The sequence below is a fragment of the Pseudomyrmex gracilis genome, unplaced genomic scaffold, assembly GCF_002006095.1.
Source record: "Pseudomyrmex gracilis isolate BER0280 unplaced genomic scaffold, ASM200609v1 scaffold_429, whole genome shotgun sequence".
NCBI classification, from domain to species: Eukaryota; Metazoa; Arthropoda; class Insecta; order Hymenoptera; family Formicidae; genus Pseudomyrmex; species Pseudomyrmex gracilis.
This window is the reverse complement of record NW_018021013.1, coordinates 68,066-79,209: the sequence shown is the minus strand read 5'-3', so window position 1 is coordinate 79,209 and position 11,144 is coordinate 68,066. Positions and strand designations below refer to the sequence as shown.

General features: G+C 36.1%; 1 protein-coding gene across 2 annotated transcripts in view; it reads left to right on the top strand.

Moving 5' to 3' along the window:
- The first annotated feature begins 6,387 nt into the window (after positions 1-6,387).
- Positions 6,388-11,144, top strand: part of LOC109860624 — a 45,860-nt gene continuing 41,103 nt past the window's right edge. Inside the window, exon 1 of one of the 2 annotated variants that reach the window (XM_020439858.1) lies at positions 6,388-6,435. The gene's annotated coding sequence lies outside the window, so the exon portion shown is untranslated. Of the gene's footprint in view, positions 6,436-6,469; positions 7,206-11,144 lie in introns of those variants that run through there. The other variant, XM_020439857.1, reaches the window with a different exon arrangement.

Below are 11,144 nucleotides of genomic sequence, written 5' to 3'. Positions count from 1 at the left end.
TCTCTCTCTCTCTCTCTCTCTCTCTCTCTCTCTCTCTCTCTCTCTCTCTCTCTCTCTCTCTCTTTCTTGCTTTCTATTCGTTTTCTACCTTCTGAACCTCGTTGATCTGCACCAATAATCGTAATATCCGTATACGCGCTACATGACGTGTATTACCGTTCTGTCGGTCTGCTTAGAAACTAGCTAAAAAGCCGAATGTTTCAAGTGAGTGCAGCTCGTATGCAGACGCATTAGTATCTATTCACAGTTTGAATAGAGTGCGAATAACGATGGCACTGATGCAAAGTATTTGGGATATATTTTATTACTCTTTTAAATTATCAAAGTAATTAATAAGTATAGGGGATTAAAGTTTGATAACTTTGACCTTGATATATGTTGTAAAGATCACTCTTCTGAGTAGTGTTCAAGAGGTTTTATGCTTCACTCATTATTCATTAAAAAGTTATTAACAAAAAATGTTTGAAAAACACAATCTGGAAATGGAATACAATAATAAGAAGAAGGTCAAATATATCGAGGCAAAATAAAGTGATATATTTAGATAAAAGTAATCACATGTGCGCAGAAATATAAAATTGCAAAACGTTTCGAACTCTTACATGAGTCTTTATCAATCGCGATCGATTTACATATAAAAATACAAAAATACAAAAAATAAAATTGGAATATGGATGCAAAGTTGATTAAAGTTTCTCATAAGACGTGCGCTCTAATTATAAAAAGATTAGCCATACGTTAGTAAATCTCTTCATAAAAAGAGTCACAGGGTTGTCCATGAGAGTCAAAATGTAACGTAAGTCGTAATAACATTGACGCAAACATAAAATTATTACTTATAATATATCAATGTTCAAAGTCAACTGTTGAGAGAAGAACAGAGATAGTTATTTATATATTTATTTCTATCAAGGAAAATAGTTAATAGAGATAAAACCGTTGTATTCGAATTTAGTGTTTCATTGTGTTTAAGAATTCAAAATAGAAACTGTCTAACATTTCAAGATCATTGATTAAGTTGAGACCATAAGACTACATCTTGATATAAATCAATTCCGAGATTAGTCTTTTATAAAAATTCGATTCTCAGCCCAAAATTTCACCGTTGTTTTAATTAAAAGAATAATTCTGATCTATATTTAGAAACACAACTGATAACTGTGGAGTGCGGATGTTATTTCTATGTTCTTTAATTCTCGTACGCATCTGCCTTCTGGTCTGTCCCACATATGACGCACAGCATTCATTTAATACTAATTCATTTAATCATGTAATTTAATTTATATACAGTCGAACCTCGATAACTCGCATCTCAAGGGAAGAGCTAAAATCGTCGAGTTGTAGAGGTTTCGACTTATCGAAGTTTGTTTTTTCTTTCCGCGGAGCGCAAGGAAATGAACAAAATTCTCGTTCTATTCTAGAGGTTTTCGAGTTGTAGAGGTTCGAGTTATCGAGGGTTGACTGTACAATGTTTGTATTGAAATCTTGAGAAGTGCTGTCCTTATGAACTCTTATTAATTTGGTGAGTTTGTTAAAATAGAATATGAAATGAAATACACATTTGCTCTCAGTTATCATTTCTAAGAAGATATTCTGAGTTGCTGATACAATTATACATATTTATAAGCAGTATTGTTGACGGTATTACTCAGTTGATGTTTTGAAGTGTGAAGTAGTTTATCTATTATTCCGAGCAGGTTCGACTCATGGCCGAGGAGTTTTTTTCGCAATATTTTAAATATTAGTTAGGGGATATTCGGGGTCTTTCATATGTGAGATGCAAATCCCGCATCCCGTATGAATTTAAGAATTGAATTTTCAATTCAAAAAACTCACTTGTAAAAATTTACAAGTGAACTTGTCATAGGTGTTTACATATATCGTATATGTATACACGTACAAGTTCCGCTCAACATCCTGTGAACGGCTCGTATCGGCCTTATATTTTCATTGATTCCGAGCAAAGTTTCATATAGGTACAAGATTGTTGTCGAAGGTAAGTGGCTTTCAATATGTTGTTCTATGAATTTCTTCATTTAACGCATAATTATTCTCAATTAATTAATTATGTGCCTGAAAAGAAAGTTATTTGGTACAATGTGAAGTATTCAAGGTGCACAGCAGTGGTACGTTGAGAAAAATCGCAATCGCTTCTTTTTCATTGTTCTAAATTGTATTACAAACAAATACGTGCAAAGAAACGCAAATTACAAGCATATAATTTCAAATAAATGCCTCGACGAGAACTTGTATGTAGAAAGAACAGAACAACAAGTATATTATAATGACTACTTTTTAATGTTCTTTTTGTTTATATTGTAAGCGTGTAGGCAGAGGAGGTTTTGCCTTCTTGCAAAAGGAGTGGCTTTACCCTGTAACTCCTCTCGAAAAAATCACGTACATACTTTTGACATGAAGCGACATTTAATCGGCACCTATGCAATAAAGAAAAAAAATAAGAAATGATTTCTGATTAAATGTAGCTTCATGTCAAAAGTGTGTTCGACGTGATTTTTTCAAGGAGGGTGCAGGGGACAAAGCCACTTCTCCTGCGGAGAGACAAAGCGCCCTTTTACAATACGAATAAAATTACAACTCTTGATGATTTTCATTTTTGTTATTATATTTTTTAAAAATAACTTTTTAATAGACAATAAGCAACGCCTAAAATCTCTTGGACACTATTCAGGAAAGTGTCTTTTACAACATCAAGGTCAAGTCATCAGACCTTAATCTCCTATACTCAATAATTACCATTATCAACAATAACGTCTTTAAATACTCGCGGAAGCCTCAATAAATATATCTAAAACGATATCTGCAAACTTTAACGCAGAATTTCTCGAATATTTGCTTGAGCAGATGTTAACGCGAGTGCCGTTGTTGATCGCGCATCAAGCCGTCTCGATTCTTTATAAACTCAGTACGCAACGAGATTCACATTAATCGGTAGTATCTGCGGTATATGCACCACTTTCGAACTTTTGACCTGAAAACGAAAAGCGCGGTCGTATGGGGAGCACGTAGCTGTAAGTTAGCACAAGGTCTCTGTGCAGGCTGGGAAAAGCCACTGAATCTCGTTCAAAGTTCAAAACTCACACGATCTCACGGAGCAAAGATATCGAGTAAAGTATCTACATTGAAACTTAATGAAAGTCTTGTTAAGTCTTTTGTTATCTACTTTTGTTAGTGTTTTTCTTCTTTAATCACTACATGTTGTCTTTTCTTTATCTTTTTGTTAAAAAGTATTATGTTACAATTTAATTTATAATTATTAAGTTTATATTTTAATTCATACATAGTTATGCAAAAATACTTATTTTTTCTAGATCACAAATCTTTTTTAATAGTAAATTACAATTCAATTAAAATACGACTGTCATGGAACTTTATCTTCTAATAGTAGGGGAGACCGGAGCTAGTTGTGACACGGGGTTAGTTGTCAAACTGCTATTATCTTGCTTACTAAATCTTGGAAACTATTCTTCTTTTTATTGTAAGTTGCTACTAGTTGTGTTAGTAACGTGTACAAAAGAACTTTTCTTAAAAACATTATACATGATATTTACGAGCACTTTTGTAAAACTGGATATGGCAAGTAGATTTTTCTGATCTCGATTCTTTAGTAATTTCATTGGTTTTAAAATTTCTAATTGCAATTTTATCTTATGTATAGAAAATATAGTAGTTTTAAATAAGTTTTCCTATATTTATTTAATCGTCATCGCATCGCAGTTTATAAATATAATATCTTTTATTTAAAATGAACGTTTGGGATAAGTTGACTCAAATTGAGACGGGATAAGTTGTCACACGGTGAACATGCGCGAAAAAGTAATCGCAGTGATTGTTATGCGTCGTTATAACTTTTTCAGTATCTGTCATTGTTTTTTTTTATTAAAGATTAGATTACTAATTATGTTTTATAGTTTTTAACTGATTTAGTATTGTGAAATCATTTAAACTTGTTTTTTTATATATANATNATTATTAATATTGTATAAATACTTTATACTTAATGTATAATGTTATGTACTCTTAATAAATTTAATAAAATAAAAAACAAAAATTTTATCTTATTGTTTCTCTGTATAAAAGACATGTGACAATTAACCTTGGGTATGGGGCAGGTTGACAAATCTGCGCGATTGTACTTAACATTAAAATACTCTTTTGTGTAAAGATATATAAGAATAATATTTGCTTTTTCTTAAAGCTAAAGGATGTGACTATTATATAATGTACTTAATATTACATAATATTGCGTACATTTTTTTATTTTTACAATCTATTTTGGATGTTACTTTGTGCCCCGGTCTCCCCTACAATACACGTAGCGTTAGTCGTCATTAGTCGTCTATGCTTATCATGTTATTCCTATTTCGATTAGTTGCAGGTCATTGATATGCACCTGATAGTATTAAAAGTACCCACTAATACAAGCAAACAAGACAATGGCTGGCTACACGATTCTGTCCTTTCGTGACAAAAATGCGCGTCACGTGCGTCCGAACGTGGTCTACGGCTACCAGCGCGTCTCAAGAATCAACGATTCGGATCAATGCTGATGCCAATAAGATCACTATGAGAACAACAAATATTATGAAAGATATCAATGTGTTCTCTCTTACATATAATTATTCTTCGCATTATTGTACAGTTAAATAACAAAGTAAATAAATAAATTTCTGATTATGAGAAGAAAAAAGCGAAAATTCTTCACAGATAATTGCACAGATAATTGCTATATTGTTGACTATATCAGATGTTTAATCGTCGTTGTATTTTGATTGTTTTCGTGCAATTGCAGAAAGTCAACGCGAAAATTACCGATCTCTCGAACAGAGATTTGCGCGATCACACGTTAACATGAGAGACGTTCAGAATATTTCGTCATAAAATATCCTACTCTCGGAGACAACGGTGACTAGATAGCGAAGAAAGAAGTGCTGGCCTTTTAGGGCAGATAAGTGCACAAAACGCGACGACTGCAACAACAACGACGCTTCGGCTCTCTCGTAGCTCTCTATCTCACTTGTCGCTTCTCGTTTCGCTTGTGGCCTCACGAATCAGATCGATCGACGCGTCATGTTCTGTCCTGTCTCTCACGCAACACGATATATAGCACGATTGACGCACTTAAGTGGACGATTCCGCGACTCCGATCTTTCTTAGAACGAGCAAACTGACAAGAAATTGCCACGAGTTTTTCACGCAATTATGAAAACAAAAATTATTTCTTTTTTTCTCTACTCGCGAAGCTGACCGAGCAGAGTTAGCTATATAATGCCGGCAGTGTGTGCGATTCTTTTTATTACACCTAACGAAGAAGACATGTAGAGAGAAAAAATCGAGCAGATAGAAAAAAGAGACGAAGAGTGAAGAAGTTTTTGCAACGGAAAATCGCAGCGATAATAACGAGGGTGAGAAGTTGTAGCAGAGGAACAGTCACGTTATTTGAAACGATCTGAGGAGACCAATAATTGAAAATAATCAACTGACGTTCGACATTCAACAATGATCTCAATTCAATAATTTCTATCTGCTCTTTACCTAATTTTCTTTGAGAATATACCTTTGAGAATATATTTGCAAAAAGCTGCAACTGACGACACAGAAGTAACATTTAATTCAAGAAAAGTCACTCTAACGAACAAGAGGAATCTTTGATAAATGGTTTACGACGAATGATTAAATGATTATTGGGACACATTTACGTTGATTTGAGTTAAAGTGTGCTAAAAAAATAATTTCTAGAATTTGGGGCAATATATTTTGGGGCAAAGTAAAATGTATTGTATACATTTATTTTTACAAAGTAAAGCGTAAAAAAGATCGCATAGGAAATTGAACTGGTGGCATCTAATTGCTGAAAACTAAAAAAAAATAAAAACTTGTTCAGTTCTGGTTATATTTCTGACGTGTGTTGATTCTCGTTGCTCATTACATTATGACGCATTCGCAAGAGAACACGTTATTGATCAACGGATTTTCGGAGATGAGTCGGCAATTAATCAATTTTGAAGAGATATTCGAAAAATGTTGAGACATAAAACGACAGCGGCATGATGGTAGCATATAGTTTTCAGTAAATATATCGAAGCCCGCCGAAAGATACAGAGCGATGTCGTTGCCCTCTTTTCTTTCGGTTTGCTCGGTTGTTTGACTTGCCACCGGCCGTCGCTGTCTAGTGTTCTCGCTCTCTCTCTTTATATCCATTTCTTCCCATCGCTTTTTCGTTCTTTCCGATGCCTGGCCGCTGCCTTTACCACCACCGTCGCCGCTTCTGCTGTCGCTGCCTGCTGCCTCCGTCGTAACGCGAATACGTACTATCCCTATGTGTCCCCTCCGCGAAGCCATCCTCTTATTCCCACTCCTTCTGCGGAGCACCTGTCGTGCTAGGGAGTTCGGTGCGTTAGGGGCGCTTCGATGAAGGTAAGTAGACGGTAGGTTATCAGTCGGCAGAACATCTTCGTCGCGAGTGGAAACGCGAGAGAATTTCGATGCGTGTGACGAAAGGCGAGAAACAGAGAATCGGCAGTGAAAAGTTTAATGTTGCTGTATGTCAGATCGCGATATATCGCCACTTAAAAGTAATTGCTTCACATTCAATCGCGAGGAAAAGAATAAAATAAGCAGAGAATAAGCTGAAAAAAACAAATACATACACTAGAAGAGAAAAAACCGCCAGTGTATTTTATTTATCTTGAGAATTTTAGAATATTTCTTCTTTCGGCATTAAATGACCGAGTCACGTAATGTATATACTACGCTAGAATACGATACGCACACACATCCGTAAGACGCGCGTGTCCGGTAAGTTGCATTGCACGATGACCGCGACTACGACCGCGCCAATATAAACACCAAACAAGAAGGTCACGGCGCTGGTGAATTGTGTTAAGTGCGCCAGGCAACTTTTTTATATGTCAAAGTGGTTCCGCGTAAAATTTCTCGTCGGCAGAATACTCTCTTGATCGTGAATGACGATAGAATACAAACGATAGAATATAGACGATATTGACGCATCTTATATAACTAAAAAGAAAAAAGGGAAAAGAAGCCTTCGTTGTGATAAAATCATTCTGGGATAGGACAAAAGAGAAATAATAGAACGATAACGAAACTGTGCCGGGATGTTGCACGAGGAGCTGCTGAGCTCCAGCTAACACGTGGTGATTACGCGCACACTCCACAGTTGCGAGGTAAGCCCTCATTTTCGCGAACTGTTACTTCTTCATCTAGCGATTTTAGATTTACTATATGTATAGATATATATATAGTATATATACCTATATATATATATGTACATAAAATCTAAAATCTAAACTAACTATATATACATATATATGAAGTAAGATATATTTGTAATTTATATAATTTTATTAGTCTCTGAATAGTTTATTTTCATTTTTGTTAAAATTAAATAATGAATACAAGAACAAGAAATACAATATTAAAATATTGTGATAATAGCAGAATCGCATTGAAATAGCGATTAGAGTTCTATGTAATTAGTTCACAATGTATATCGCCGTTATTAAATACTAATTACGTCGAACTACATTCTACCTTGAGACGTTCTTCGCGCGGTACACACCGCTACTTTTCTCATGTTGCAGTGACCATGTAATTATCAGTGATTGAATATTAACACAAGATTAGAGAAATTACTTAATCAGAGTCTAGTGTGTCAGCATCAGGTTGCAATTGTCGCTCGAAACACGTTTCGACCGGCGTGATGCAAAAGAAAGAATTATGATCAATGAAGTAAATTATCCGCGGTCCTGCACTTCTCATGATTTTGCTGATGTAAACGCGTGGGGAATAGAATGACTGTGTGCGCCGAAACAACCAAAGCGAATAAGATTCTTGCACGAGGAAATTGGAGTGGGGAGGGAATGTGGTCGGTCGACAGGCAAGGAGGCTCACTAAATTTTCGTGCCGCTGGTCTGGACGCAATGTGTGCCTGCGAGAGAGATCCCCACGTGCTTTCGGTCCACTTTACTCTCTTTCTTCGCCCCTTTCTTTCTCTTTTCTCGGCGCTTTCTCTCTTCTTCGCGTCCGTTCATCTCTATATTCTTTCGTTGGTTCCTTTTCCTCTCGCAGCCTCTGTCTCTCTCGCTCACGCGAGAAGAATAAAGACCGCAGCAGCGGATCATCACAGCGGCTCTCCTCTTTACACTTCTTTCTTTTTCCCTTTCTTTATCTTTCTCTCACTCTTTTTCATTCTCTCATCACTCTTTTATCGGTCCTTATCTTTTACGCGCTTTCTTGGAGTTGACCCGATCCGCTCAAACCGAGAGAACAGAGCGAGAAGTTAGCGCGCGTATTCTGGTTAGCGGCCCGTTCAGCAAGCGCATCGCCACGCAGTTGCTGTTTCTTTAGCTATTGCCGTCGTTGTCTTTGTGCGTCTGAAGCCAAATTGTCTCATCGTTGAATGTTGGTCACTTTACTTTGTCAATGTAGAAAAAAGAATAGATTTGTCTAATTACTTGTGCGTAGTTCGTATTAAAAACTCGTCAAAATTCATAATTAGATGGAAATTGATCTTATAGCGTTTGGGCACATTTGATTAACTGACTCGGCTACTGATAAAATTGAACATCTTTAAATTAATAGTTTTTACCTATAAATTTTTAATAAATGTAACCATTACAATTTTATTTGGATCTCATAAAGAAAATGAACATGTTTCATTTAAAAGAAAATAAACATGTTTTCATTCACACACAGCACATTATTACACAAAATCAACGAGTACGATTTGATTTGTAACAAAAATACCAATAATATACGATAATAAGCTATTATGTAAATTTGTTCTGTATTTAAAGACTAAGGTGTTTAAACTTAAAGAGTATTTGTCAGATACGCGAGTTTGTGTGTATATGTATATATAATACACGTCAGCTAAGAAAATGTTTCAACGCAGTGAATTACTGATCGCGCATATATTTATGCATAGTCTGAAATTGTGTCAAGCGTTTTTGTGCACGTTACTCACTCATGTATACTTAGAAGAGTAATATTATACTCCAAAACAGATGTTGTGTAACAGATTGCTTGTTCACATGCGCACGTACACATAATACAGAGAAAGAGAAAGAGAGAGAGAGAGAGAGAGAGAGAGAGAGAGAGAGAGAGAGAGAGAGAGANAGAGAGAGAGAGAGAGAGAGAGAGAGAGAGAGAGAGAGAGAGAGAGAGAGGCTGTTTCATCATTTTGATGTTTAATGTAACGCATCACAATTTCAGCTCGCTATATGTTCTCGTATTACGGGCGAAGACAAATTAGTCTATCATCAGACGCAAAATATGGGAGAATTAATAGCGATTCACAAAACAGTACGCGCTGCGCAGCAGAAAAATTCACATATCGCCGACACATAAGTCAGAGAGGTTTCATTTCCGGGATGTGTGGATTGCGCGCACGATATGCGTGCATTTGTGCGCATACCAGTCACTGCGCCGAATACCTGCATATACGCGTGACGGGCATTCTTTTCGAAATTTGCATCGAAATAAGTCGTCGAACGTCGTTCTTCTCCTTCCCCACACATTGCTGGGTAAAAGGAGTACGCTAACGGTTTTTCGAACAGGTGTCATCTCTTTTTTCCGCGCTTCATGAAATATTCACCAGGCATACGATTACGTTAGTACAGGTCGCGCTAATCCGTCCGTCGTCGACGACATCGCATCGGGGCATTCAACTTCGTCGCGCCATACACGTCTTGGAAACAGCGCTCGACATTACTTTGCATTTTGTTAGCTTATGTATTCCTCGGTGAATTAACGTTTTACCGATGTCGCGACTTCGCCTGTTTGCGTGCTGGAGATGCATAGAATAGATACCTATGTGTGCCGTAGGAATAACGATCGATTATATTTTGTCGACACAATGTATCTCATCAAATGTTTACGAATATCTAATCCGAACATCCGTGAGATTTTTGACAGAAGTTTAACAGACTTTTAACGACAGGGAGATCGTGCAAGTACGTTTATCGTTGAAGTGAGGATAACAATATACAGCCGATAGCGCATGAATTTGGTTTCTAATCATATCTATGTTTGCACACGTATAACGTATGTACACACACGCTCTCTCTTTTACTCTTTATGCATGTTAGCTTTTCTTGTCGGCTGTACTACATTCCGCGCGTGATAATTGCCTCTGGTCATCTCTGCCATTGTAACGACGATCATAAGGCTGTTGACGCATAATCGATTTCGATCATGATGAATCGATTGTAAAGTCAATTATGCGCGCGTTTTTACGAATACGGAACCGAATCTCTCCGTACGGTCATATTGATCGTTAATCCCGGTGAACTCGTTTTCGCGTTCTCCGCACTGTTCAGTTTATCAACAATAAGTTCCTAAGCGCGCAGAACCAGCATGAAAACAAAAAGGTATTTTACAATTGATTAGAATAATCTGATCAATGAAAATCTTAACGTATATTGATCGATACTGTGTAATTAATTGTCGTATTTATATTTTACAATAACTATAAACGCGTCATGTGCTGCACGTGTTATGCGATATAATCAATACAAGATTTATTGTTACGGAACGCATTTCTATACAATTGTATAAGATGATAAATAGGATATAACAATATATGGAGTATACTTGAGTTCTACAAGTAAGTTAATAATGTTAATCTATTCTCATCGAGACAATGCGTAACATGTTTTTCTTCTTCGCTTATGCAGTCTTATCAAGATGCCACTTACGTATTATTTTGCATAGAAAAGTGTTTAGGATCTATTCAGAAATTAAGTAAATTTTCCAAAGATATCTTGAATTTTTTATGGAAATTCCATATCGATTCTAACTGGAAGTGTAACGCTTGGAATATGAAATCTAAAGAGAAATTCTATACAGAATCGAAGTGAAACTCTTTACTAAACTCTAATTATTTTGATCTACTTAATTTAAAGCTATTCTCTACAATTTATTTATTATTCTCTTAAAAAAAAAGTAAACACTATATATACAGGGTGTTTCAGAACTATGGGATCAAACTTCTAGGGGTTATTCAGTGCAACAGTAGAAAACATTTGAGTATAGGGACCCATGTCCGGAAAAGTGTCACTACCGCACTACGGCCCTAAGACGCGTTAAAATTTAGAAAGACG